Raw genomic sequence first — 13889 nt, 5'->3', positions numbered from 1 at the left:
TCCCTGGTAGGAGGAAAGAGAAAACTACACACCCTGCGCGACACATGTGCAAGTGCACTGTATTTACTTGATAAATACAGTTGTAGAAAGTATACATAAATTATGTTTAAAAAAATAATACTTGTATTATGTTTGCATGTGTTTATGTAACCCATGTTAGTAATATTCATATTATCCTAGAGAGAAAACTACACACCCTGCGCGACTCATGTGGAAGTGCACTGTATTTACTTGATAAATACAGTTGTAGAAAGTATGCATAAATTATGTTAAAAAAAATAATACTTGTATTATGTTTGCATGTGTTTATGTAACCCATGTTAGTAATATTCATATTATCCTACTAGGTTAAATTCAATTGGAACTAAATTAATCTTCAAATATCCTTAATGTTGTCGGCTGCAAATACGGTATAATATTTAAGGAATAATACATGGGGGGCTATTAGGTGTTCTATGGAGCGTAAGTGTTGGCAATGTTCTCTAGTTGCGCCATGATTATCTCAGTGTTCTGTCACTCGTGGGGACAGTACGTCACCGCTAAGTCTAAGGGTAGACCTCGAAAATTCAAGCCCCTTGGGTGCTACCATAGAGTTACATTAGAAGGTCATTGGCCACAGATAAAATAATGTCAAATCACATTATATTGGACTGATCATGTCAACATCATACTTTCAAAATCTTAGCTAGCAGTCATCATCATAAATCAAGTCGACAATCTACTGGCAAATCCTTTTTAATCCTAGTCATATGAAGAGAAATAATGAAAGAAATTATAGCTAAAACYTATCGGTGCTCATCGGCCATTGGACATAAACATTACACAACAAGTTGGAAATCGAAAATTCAACAATGAGTAGTTTGGAAGGAATCAGTGACAGTGGCTAACTGCAAGCATCACAAAGCAATCACTATCCTGCTATTCAGTGGAGTGGCAGTGTGGTCCTAAATCTTGGATTAAGTGTCTCTTTTCCAAGTTWAAAATGATAAACATTCAATATGGGCCATGCTGTCAATGAAGCATGATTTGTGCTGCGCTCAAAACAACTGTTAACTCTGAACTTCAAAAACTTGACTTCAGTGAATTCAAGACAACTGGGAGTTCCGGGCAAAAAACGAGCTCCGACTGGGAAATACGTTTTGAACGGTCATCCAACTCGCAATTGTAAATCGGGAACTCGGGCCTCTTTCTAGAGCTACGACCTGAGGATCAGCACTATGGCCTTTTTATTGCCTTACCTCCCTAATCTTACTTCATTTGCACACACTGATATAGACTTTTCTATTGTGTTATTGACTGTACGTTTGTTTATTCCATGTGTAACTCTGTGTTGTTTGTGTCGCACTGCTTTGCTTTATCTTGGCCAGGTCGCAGTTGTAAATGAGAACTTGTTCTCAACTGGCTTACCTGGTTCAATAAGGTGAAATAAAAAATWAAATAAAAAATAAATGACTTCATCATGATTCGACCTTGTTTTTTTRCCAGAGTTCCCAGTTGTCTTGAAAGCACCATAAATCCAGAGAATTCCAGACTTTGATAACAAAATTATCCCACGAAGGACTGCTGTGCCACTTTCCTGTTCAAGTGAGCACAGCACAATGAGGTGAGTCCAAAAATGTCTTGTATGCTGCTGCATAAATTATGTAATATGCCAGGGAGAAATGTATACTGTAGCTTAGAAAGTAATACTATGTATATGTTGTGTAGTAAACTGTTAGTAGCCCATGTGCCTCACCCTAATAATTTGCTCTATTTCCGCCTCTTAATTTAGCCTACTGTTCTGACTTGGTGGTGCACATGTAGCATATAACCTGTTTTAGAGAAATGTAATCATCTAATTTTGTAAGAGCTTTCATTGTCTGCTTATATGCCCCCTTTATTTATCCTACGGTTATGACTTGGTGTACAGGGAGAACACTGTAAGAACGGCCTGTGTTCTGAATTCTGTCGCTGTACATTTTAAAAGTGCTAAACAAATAGTTATATTGACTACGTCTGTCCTAGATTGCTATTATGAAACTTGAATTCAACAATGCCAATAATGTTTTCAATTAGACTTTTGCATTAAAAAGCAGCTTAAACAAAACATGTAAGAATTAACTATAGCCATTGAATTCTACCGTGCCTATATACAGTGTTTTATAGGGAATTACAAAATGTGTGTGTCAAGCCCTGAATTCTGATTGGCTGACATGGTATATCAGACCATATACCGAAGGTATGCTATTCTTTTTTACTGCTCTATTTACGTTGGTAACCAGTTTATAATAGCAATAAGTCACCTCTGGGGTTTGTGGTATATGGCCAACATACCACACCTAAGGGCTGTATCCAGGCACTCCGCGTTGCGTCGTGCTTAAGAACAGCCCTTAGCCTTGGTATATTGGCAATATACCACACCCCCTCAGGCCTTATTGCTTCATTATACAACAGGTGGGTCTAATCCTGGATGCTGATTGGTTAAAACCGCATTCCAGCAGGTGTGTCTATTCCTCAAGTTACCACCAGCTAAATCTATGATTTACTCTGTTCCGTCCGACTGCGCAATCCTACTGTCTCATCAACTCAAAACTAAACTTTAGTCTAAAGGAAATGTGAGATAAGGTCTAGATGCTTTTTATAGTGGAGATCAAGTTTATAAATTGCCTGGCTGGGCTGATGAGACAGTGGATTGCACAGTCAGATGGAACAGAGTAAATAGGCATTTTAACGTAATAGATTTAGCCAGTGGTAACTTGTGAAATAGACACTGGCTGGAACACGGTTTTAACCAATCAGCAGTCAGGAATTAGACTCCATTGTATTAGGTTGAAAAATACCTCGGCTGTCAGCCAATCATCATTCAGGGCTCGAACCACACAGTGTCATGTTTTGTCATTGATTATCATGTCTTGTCCCTGTGCTTCCCTTCTATTCGTTTCCCTCTGCTGGTCTTATTAGGTTCTTTCCCTCTTTCTATCCCTCTCTCTCCCCCTCCCTCTCTCCCTCTCTCGCTCTCTCTCTCTATCGTTCCGTTCCTGCTCCCAGCTGTTCCTCATTCTCCTAACTACCTCATTTACTCTTTCACACCTGTCCCCTATTTTGCCCTCTGATTAGAGTCCCTATTTCTCCCTCTGTTTTCCGCTTCTGTCCTTGTCGGATCCTTGTTTGATGTTTGCTGTTCTGTGTCCTTGTTCCGCCCTGTCGTGTTTTTGCCTTCTTCAGATGCTGCGTGTGAGCAGGTGTCTATGTCAGCTACGGCCTGTGCCTTCCCGAAGCGACCTGCAGTCTGTGGTCGCGTCTCCAGTCGTTCCTCTCTACTGACGAGAGGATTTCAGTTTTCCTGTTTTGGATTAACCTAAGATAATATCCAGGAGTATCGTTTTTTGTTTAAGACTGGAATAAAGACTCTGTTTCTATTAAGTCGCTTTTGGGTCCTCATTCACCAGCATAACACACAGTTTATAATATGCAATATTCTAACATATTTGCAGCCGACAACATTAAGGATATTTGATGATGCATTTAGTTCAATATACTTTAGCCTAGTAGGCTAATATGAATATTACTYACATTTTCATATTAGCAAGCTAGGACTGATGGTTTGGTTAGCTAAACTAGCACGTCTGTTTTTTTGGTTACTACAGCAACTACTGTAGCTATRGAGTAAACTTGCTAGTTACTTCAGGGGATGTTGAACACATTTCTACCGGCAACACATTTCTAGTGAAAAATATACAAATTATAGCCATGGCAAATGTGTTAAATTCTGTGTTAATTTATAGCCAATTCCACTCCACAAGCACGTTGTGGAACACACCTGCCACGTCATTCTTTATTTTACATAGAAAGCATAGCCACTCATTGATTACACCTTACTTGAATAGTATTATCCATAATGATTTGTTTGTGTCTGTAAGTGTATGTGAATTTGCATAGTCCTGTTCTAACCTGTGCTTTTGTGCCCGCGTTGTACATAGGCCTGCAGGCTGAAGTAGCATACTGTAATAGCCTAGCCTATATGTGTGTTCAGATAGTTTTTTTTATATCAATAGAATAACAGCAAGCGTGGTATCCTGAGTTTTTCCTCTAAACTCCATCTCCCTTTGAACTTTATTTTGATCTTCAGGCAATCAAGTTGAAACATCTAAGGATCCTATTGACATATCTCTGTAATGACGAATTGAAGTTGAGTGAGATAGTCATTTCRCACCTTAACTGTAGGTATATGTTATAAGTAGGCTACTAGGGCCATGCTCTTTGGAGCATAAATGGAGTCACAAGTGCTTTTATCGTTATTTCTAGAATTATCCACTAGTGTTTCTGTCACGCCTGCTCCCGCTCCCCCTCCCTAGCGCTCGAGGGCGCCAGGATGCCCATCATTACGCACACCTGTCACCTTCGTTACGCGCATCAGCGCTTCATTGGACTCACCWGTACTCCTTCACGTTTTGATTGCCTTCCTTATATCTGTCTGTTCCTCTGTTTCATCCCCGTGTCAGCATTAATGTCATTATGTTTTTCATGTCCAGACACTGTCCTGTCTTGTTTCATGACAGTTTATTAATTAAATGTTCACTCCCTGTACTTGCTTTTTGTCTCCAAGCATCTGTCCTCACAATTTCTGCAGGTAGAAATCCTTAAAAATGCTCTATAATTGACACAAGCTGCATCCAACAAAACAATATTTTATTTGTCACACGCTTCGTAAAAACAACAGGTGTAGACCCACAGTGAAATGCTTACTTACGGCCCCTTCCCAACAATGGAAGAAAACAATATTGAACAAATTATAACACAACTAAGTAAAAAGTACATTATTTTCTTCAGGAATGTAGTGAAGTAAAAGTAAAAGTTGTTAAAAATATAAATTGTAAAGTACAGATACCCCCAAAATTACTTAAGTAAAAACAATTGAAAGCACTACTTAAGTACTTTACACCACTGCATACACGGGGTAGCAGTACCAAGTCGATGTGCAGCGGTATAAGGTAATTGTGTAACGGCTGTCGTCTTCCTCCTCCTCAGACGAGGAGAGGAGAGAAGGATCGGTGGACCAATACGCAGCGAGGTATGTTGACATAATATTTATTTAACAAGACAAAAGACGAAACGAAATACTCTTAAACAAACTACAAAACAACAAACGAAGTAGACAGACCTGGTGCGACGAACTTACATGAAACACGAAGAACGCAAAAACAGGAAAACTGACTACATAAAACGAATGAACAAACAAAACCGAAAACAGTCCCGTGTGGTGCGCAGACACAGACACGGAAGACAATCACCCACAAACAAACAGTGTGAACAGCCAACCTATATATGGTTCTCAATCAGAGGAAAACGTAAAACACCTGTCTCTGATTGAGAACCATATAAGGCTGATTACCAGACCTAAACATAGAAACACAAAACATAGAAATGCCCACCCACACTCACGCCCTGACCGACTAACACATACAAAACAACAGAAAATAGGTCAGGAACGTGACAAATTGAGGTAGATACTGTATGTACAATACATACAATTTAGGTAGGGTTAGGCAACAAGATAGATAATAAACAGTAGCAGCAGCATATGTGATGAGTCAAAAGAGTTAGTGCAAAGAGGGTCAACGCAGATGGTCCGGGTAGCTATTTGGTTAACTATTTAGTAGTCTTATGGCTTGGGAGTAGAAGCCGTTCAGGGTCCTGTCAGTTCCAAACTTGGTGCATCGTTACCGCTTGTTGTGCGGTAGCAGAGAAACAGTCAGTGACTTGGGTGGCTGGAGTCTTTGACAATATTTAGGGCCTTCCTCTGACACTGCCTGGTATAAGGTCCTGGATGGCAGGGAGTTCGGCCCCAGTGATGTACTGGGTCATACGCACTACCCTCTGAGCGCCTTGCAGTTAGATGCCAAGCAGTTGCCATACCAGGCGGTGATGCAGCCAGTCAAGATGCTCTCAATGGCGCAGCTGTAGAACTTTTTGTGGATTTGAGGGCCCATGCCAAATCTTTTCAGCCTCCTGAGGGGGAAGAGGCATTGTCATGCTTTCTTCACGACTGTGTTGGTGTGTGTGGTCCATGTTAATTCCTTACTGAAGTGGACACCGAGGAACTTGAAGCTCTCGACCCGCTCCACTACATCCCTGTCGATGTGGATGGCGTGCTTGGCCCTCCGTTTCCTGTAGTCCATGATCAGCTCCTTTGTCTTGCTGGTTGTGCGTGTGTGTTTGACAGAGGGATTGCCTTAGCCAGGGGAGGCGTAGCTCTGCGAATCTTAAATAGCCCGAAACCTATTATTTGGCAAGAAATACTATTTGTAGATTTAATTTTTWAATTTTTTAATTTCACCTTTATTTAACCAGGTAGGCTAGTTGAGAACAAGTTCTCATTTGCAACTGCGACCTGGCCAAGATAAAGCATAGCAATTCAACACATACAACAACACAGAGTTACACATGGAATAAACAAAACATACAGTCAATAATACAGTAGAAAAATAAGTCTGTATACAATGTGAGCAAATGAGGTGAGATAAGGGCAAAAAAGGCCATGGTGGCGAGGTAAATACAATATAGCAAGTAAAACACTGGAATGGTAGATTTGCAGTGGAAGAATTATAGATGGGCTATGTACAGGTGCAGTAATCTGTGAGCTGCTCTGACAGCTGGTGCTTAAAGCTAGTGAGGGAGGTAAGTGTTTCCAGCTTCAGAGATTTTTGCAGTTCGTTCCAGTCATTGGCAGCAGAGAACTGTAAGGAAAGACGACCAAAGGAGGAATTGGCTTTGGGGGTGACCAGTGAAATATACCGGCTGGAGCACGTGCTACGAGTGGGTGCTGCTATGGTGACCAGTGAGCTGAGAAGGCGGGGCTTTACCTAGCAGAGACTTGTAGATAACCTGTAGCCAGTAGATCAGTGATTATACACCTCACTTTGCTCAAACTAGCAATTAAAGGAAAAAGTAAATGAAACCAACCATGGAAGTATATTGTAGAAAATTAGTGGGGGAGCCCCGACCGGGACTCGAACTCGGGACGGTGATGGTCAAGCCAACACCTAATATAATATAAAATGCATTCGGAAAGTATTCAGACCTCTTGACTTTTTTCACAATTTGTTATGTTACAGACGTATTCTAAAATGTATTAAATATAAACATTTCCTCATCAATCTACACACAATACCCCATAATGACAAAGCGAAAACAGGTTTTTCAAAAATTTTGCAAATGTATAATCTTTTAAAACAGAAATACTTTATTTACGTAAGTATTCAGACTCTTTGCTATGAGACTCTAAATTGAGCTGAGGTGCATCCCGTTTCCATTGATCATCCTTGCGATGATTCTACAACTTGATTGGAGTCCCCTCTGGTAAATTCAATTGATTGGACATGATTTGGAAAGGCCAACACTTGTCTATATAAAGGTCCCACAGTTGACAGTGCATGTCAAAGCAAAAAGCCAAGCCATGAGGTTGAAGGAATTGTCCGTAGAGCTCCAAGACAGGATTGTGTTGAGGCACAGATCTGGGGAAGGGTACCAAAACATTTCTGCAGCATTGAAGGTCCCCAAGAACACAGTGGCCTCCATCATTCTTAAATGGAAGAAGTTTGGAACCACCAAGACTCTCAATAGAGATGACCGCCCGGCCAAACTGAGCAGGGAGAAGGGCCTTGGTCAGGGAGGTGACAAAGAGCCAGATGGTCACTCTGACAGAGCTCCAGAGTTCCTCTGCGGAGATGGGAGAAACTTCCAGAAGGACAACCATCTCTGCAGCACTCCACCAACCAGGCCTTTAAGGTAGAGTGGCCAGATGGAAGCCACTCCTCAGTAAAAGGCATGACAGCCCGCTTGACAGGTTGACAAAAGGCCCCTAAAGGACTCTCAGACCATGAGAAACAAAATGAAGCTCTTTAGCCTGAATGCCGAGCGTCACGTCTGGAGGAAACCTGGCACCAGCCCTACGGTGAAGCATTGTGGTGGCAGCATCATGCTGTGGGGATGTTTTTCAGCGGCAGGGACTGGAAGACTAGTCAGGATCGAGGGAAAGATGAACGGAGTAAAGTAAAGAGCGATCTTTGATGAAAACCTGCTCCAGAGCGCTCAGGACCTCAGACTGGGGCAAAGGTTCACCTTCCAACAGGGTAACAACCCTAAGCACACAGCCAAGACAACGCAGGAGTGGCTTTGAGTGGCKCAGCCAGAGCCCCTACTTGAACCCGATCGAACATCTATGGAGAGACCTGAAAATAGCTGAGCAGCGATGCTCCCCATCCAACCTGACAGAGCTTGAGAGGATCTGCAGAGAAGAATGGGAGAAACTTCCCAAATACAGGACTGCCAAGCTTGTAGCATTTGCAAACATTTCTAAAATACTGTTTTTGCTTTGTCATTATGGGGTATTGTGTGTAGATTGGTGAGGGAAACCAATTTAATCGATTTTAGAATAAGGCCGTAATGTAACAAAATGTGGGAAAAGTCAAGGGGACTGAATTAGAGGTCGACCGATTATGATTCTACAACGCTGATACCGATACCGATTATTGGAGGACCAAAAAAATCCGATACCGATTAATCGGCCGATTTTTTAAATGTATTTGTAATAATGACAATTACAACAATACTGAATGAACATTTATTTTAACTTAATATAATACATCAATAAAAATGAATTTAGCCTCAAATAAATAATCAAACATGTTCAGTTTGGTTTAAATAATTCAAAAACAAAGTGTTGGAGAAGAAAGTAAAAGTGCAATATTTGCCATGTAAAAAGCTAACGTTTAAGTTCCTTGCTCAGAACATGAGAACATATGAAAGCTGTGGTGGTTCCTTTTAACATGAGACTTCAATATTCCAAGGTAAGAGGTTTTAGGTTGTAGTTAATATAGTATTTATAGGACTATTTCTCTCTATACCATTTGTATTCCATATACCTTTGACTATTGGATGTTCTTACAGGCACTTTAGTATTGCCAGTGTAACAGTATAGCTTCCGTACCTCTCCTCGCTCCTACCTGGGCTCGAACGAGGAACACCTCGACAACAGCCACCCTCGAAGCAGCGTTACCCATGCCAGAGCCGCCAGCCAGCCAGGAGCTGCCAGAGCTGCCTGTTAAGCCGGCGATGCCGGAATTGCCTTTCACTCCGGCGCTGCCGGAGCCTCCCGCCTGTACGGCGCTGCCGGAGTCGTCCTTTACTCCAGTGCTCCCGGAATCTCCCGTCCATTCGGGACCCATGGCTAGGGTCCCCAGCCAGAGGTTGGCGGCAAGGAGCGCCGCTCGTAAGAGGCCACGGGGGCGGTTGAGGCGGACTAAAACTATGGTTAAGTGGGGTCCACGTCCCGCGCCAGAGCCGCCACCGAAAAGATAGACGCCCACCCAGACCCTCCCCTATAGGTTCAGGTTTTGCGGCCAGAGTCCGCACCTTTGGGGGGGGGGGGTACTGTCACGTTCTGACCTTTATTCCTTTTTTTTTGTCTTTTTTTTGGTTGGTCAGGGCGTGAGTTGGGGTGGGCATTCTATGTTGTTTTTCTATGTTTTGTTCTGTTGTTCTATTTCTATGTGTTTGGCCTGATATGGTTCTCAATCAGAGGCAGGTGTTTTGCATTGTCTCTGATTGGGAACCATATTAAGGTAGCCTGTTTTCACTGTTGGTTTGTGGGTGATTGTTCCTGTTCGTGCGTTCATGTGTTCTATGTTCAGTAGTTCACTAGTTCAGGACTGTAGCTTCGTTGGTTTTCGTCTGTTTATTGTTTTTGTTCGTATTGAAAAATTATTCCAATAAATATGGAAACGTACCACACTGCGCTTTGGTCCTCCTCTCTTTCCACCGACGAAAGACGTTACACTGACAAGGTAAAAATCTGTCGTTCTGCCCCTGAACAAGGCAGTTAACCCACCGTTCCTAGGCCGTCATTGAAAATAAGAACGTGTTCTTAACTGACTTGCCTAGTTAAATAAAGGTGTAAAAAAAAAAAAAATTCATCCAAATCGGTGTCCAAAAATACCGATTTCCGATTGTTATGAAAACTTGAAATCGGCCCTAATTAATCGTCCATTCCGATTAATCGGTCGACCTCTAGTCTGAATACTTTCTGAATGCACTGTATGCCATTTATCAGACATTTTATATCCAAAGAGACTTACATTTTAAGTACGGGTGTTCCTGGGAATCAAAACCACTATCCTGGCGTTGCAAGAGCCATGCACTACCAACTGAGCTACAGATTACCACCTTAACCATTACGCCTAGAGGTCTGACCATCGCTATGGTATGTCATCCCGGTATGGTTCAACTCTGCTCAGCCCTCATAGGAGGGCTTGATGTCCAGTTGACCGTTGTTAAAGTACTACTAGGCAATAATGATCTGCACGAACCAGGGAGACAAAATAATACACATTCTGCCTATACACACTACAGTGCACGCACTCAGTGCACACAAAAAAACGTATTTCTCTAATTTCTCTATTTCTGTTTACATTCCTGTCCCATGGTGGCGGTGGGGTTATGGCATGGGCAGGCATAAGCTACGCACAACAAACACAATTGCATTTTATCAATGGCAATTTGAATGCACAGAGATACCGTGACGAGATCCTGAGGCCCATTTTCATGCCATTCATCCGCTGCCATCACGTCATGTTTCACCCTGATAATGCACGGCCCCATGTCGCAAGGATCTGTACACAATTCCTGGAAGCTGAAAATGTCCCAGTTCTTCCATGGCTGGCATACTCACCAGCCATGTCACCCATTGAGTATGTTTGGAATGCTCTGGATTGACGTGTATGACAGTGTGTTCTAGTTCCTGCCAATATCCAGCCACTTCGCACAGCCATGGAAAAGTAGTGGGACAACATTCCACAGGCGACAATCAACAGCCTGATCAACCTTATGCGAAGGATAGAGGATGAGAATGTGTCGCGCTGCATGAGGCAAATGGTGGTCACACCAGATACTGACTGGTTTTCTTTTTTTTAAAGGTATCTGTGACCAACAGATGCATACCTGTATTCCCAGTCATGTGAAATCCAGGGATTAGGGCCTAGTGAATTTATCTCAATTGACTGATATCCTTATATTAACTGTAACTCAGTGACATCTTTGAAATTGTTGCATGTTGCGTTTATATTTTTGTTCAGGTTGTGGAATTGTCACCTGTAGGTCCCAAGCAGATGATAACGCTGAAAAGGAAATTAGTCATATTCTCTTCATCACAAATCACTTTCAAATGTGTTGCCTGGTTCTGTGTGGTTCGGTTGGTAGAGCATGGTGCTTGCAACGCCTGAGCTGTGGGATCGATTCCCATGGAGGACCAGTACAAAAATCTATGCACCGGAACCCTGGCCCTTTGGTGGTTTCAAACAGTTTTTTATCATGTCATATTTTGTGAGTTCAGTATATCCTTGTTTAGTGCGTATAATTCATTATTTATGCCAAAATGTAATATTTCAAAAATGAATAGGCCTATACAACGATATACATTTTGCAGACGCTCTTATCCAGGGCACCTTGATTGATTGTTTTTTATAAGAGAAGTTTAATGCTAGCTAGCAACTTACCTTGGCTCCTTGCAGCCACAAGGTTCTTTTGACGCTGCACTCGCGTAACAGGTGGTCAGCTTGCCACGCAGTTTCCTCGTGGATTGCAATGTAATCGACCATAATCAGTGTCCAAAAAGGCTGATTACTGATTGTTATGAAAACTTGAAATCGGCCCTAATTAATCGCCCATCAGATTGGATCCCCTACCACTGAGAGGTCAGAGGTTGCCACGATCATTTCCCTGCTGACCTGAGAGGCATTGGAGTGGGTCAAAGCCGTCTGGGAGAGAAGAGATGAGGAGCTGGGTTCCTATGAGAGGTTGATGGCTCTGTTCAAGGCGGTCTTCGATCAGCCAACGGAGGGCAGAGAGGGAAGTGAGCACCTACTCTAACTCTTGCAGGGTGCCCAGACTGCTGCGGAGTGTGCCCTTCCGGACCGTGGCAGCCTCCAGCAGATGGAATGAGCCGACGCTCCGTGTAACAGTATAGCTTCCGTCCCTCTCCTCGCCCCTACCTGGGCTCGAACCAGGGACCCTCTGCACACATTGACAACAGCCACCCTCGAAGCATCGTTACCCATCGCTCCACAAAAGCCGCGGCCCTTGCAGAGCAAGGGGAACAACTACGTCAAGGTCTCAGAGCGAGTGACGTTACCGATTGATACGCTATTAGTGCTCACCCCGCTAACCATTTCACATCGGTTACATCCGCACCCTATTCAGAAGAGGACTGCACGAAGAGGTCCAGACGGAGCTGGCGTTCCGAGATGACAACCTCTCCTTGGACTGTGAGCGCTGCGTTAATCGAATCCGGTATCAGGATAAATAAAAAGCAAGGTCTGCTATCTTTCTTTAATTGTGTTTAATTAACGCAAGCAATAAATGGCAAATGCAATTTTCGTATATYCGGGTTCGCTGTATCACCGCGCAGGGTAAAACAGAGAACTGGCAGGAAGTACGTAAACAGCTGTTCTTATACCGTGATGACGTAGTTCCAACCCGTTTGTTGGCCTATCACAATAGAGGCAGAGCGTGGTTTAAACTGTGCTCAGCCTATCGCCGGCACTCAGACTGGTCCCAGTCTCTGGTCCCAGTCTCTCAGATGTCCGCATCTGGTCGTTGGGTAGATTAGATCCGTCTTGTGCCGCTCCCGATGCTACACTCAAACAGTTCCTTATATGGTATTGTCCAGTGTTCTACCCGCCCTGGTTGGCCTGGAGATATGCACCCCTCTCCTCTCCAGATTGACCATAGCTTTTGTATCAAGTCACTCTATGTTGCTCAGTCTTTACACACATACACACACACACATCTGCATTGTTTGTGTGTGTGTGTAACAAAACAATATTCATCTTCAAACAATATGGTAGCGTGCCATAATGCATAAACATAAATCCTAACAGGACACACTCATCGCGATGGCCATCCGTCTGGGTAACCTTCTTCAGGAACATCGGCACCTCCATCGCCTCTCGCCCTCCTCCTTTGGCCATCCTGAGACAGAGCCTGAACCAACTGAGATAGGGTCCACACACCTCCCCGCGGCAGAGCGACGCCATCGGCGACAGCTGAGGCTCTATCCCTATTGTGGTCAGGAAGGGCACCAGATTCAACGGTGTCTGGTGCYTCCTAACCAGGGATCCACGAGGGCAGAGGGACCGCCCTGTTATCATCCGTCTCCCGGGGTTGGCGTGAGTATTTCATCATCATCTCTTTCTGCCAAACCCTTTCTGGTTTCCATTTCACTGACTGGCTGTCCCTCGTGTTGTCTCTACAACTCTAGTGGACTCCGGTGCCATGGGGAATTTCATTGACAAGGCCCTTGTCTCCTCCCTGAACATTCCCTCATACCTGCTCTCCTATACTTTTCCGATCCAAGCCCTGGATAAGCGACCATTGGGATCCAGCACAATCAAGCACATCACAGCACCCCTCACCCTCACCGTGGGACCCATACACCAGGAAAGCCTTCCCTTCCTCATACACAAAGTAATTCTGAAAATCATCGCCTGGGTACCAGGATACCGGAGGATCTGCTTTCCCATACCCTGTGGTTCCACATCGGTTTAGAGTCCTGTAAGTGCCCTCCAGCCAGCATGCCAATTGCACGCTCCCTCAATTTGAGACATCTGTGGCATTGTGTTGTGTGACAAAACTGCACATTTTAGAGTGGCCATTTATTGTCCCCATGCACAAGGTGCACCTATGTAATGATGCTTTTTAATCAGCTTCTTGATATGCCACACCTGTCAGATGGATAGATTATTTTGGCAAAGGAGAAATGCTCACTAACAGGGATGTAAACAAATGTGTGCACAGCTCATGAAACCAACACTTTTACATGGTGTGTTTATATTTTTATTCCGTGTAGTTAATCT

Source organism: Salvelinus sp. IW2-2015, linkage group LG36 (genome assembly GCF_002910315.2).
Source record: "Salvelinus sp. IW2-2015 linkage group LG36, ASM291031v2, whole genome shotgun sequence".
Classification (NCBI taxonomy): domain Eukaryota; kingdom Metazoa; phylum Chordata; class Actinopteri; order Salmoniformes; family Salmonidae; genus Salvelinus; species Salvelinus sp. IW2-2015.
This window is presented reverse-complemented; position numbering follows the sequence as displayed.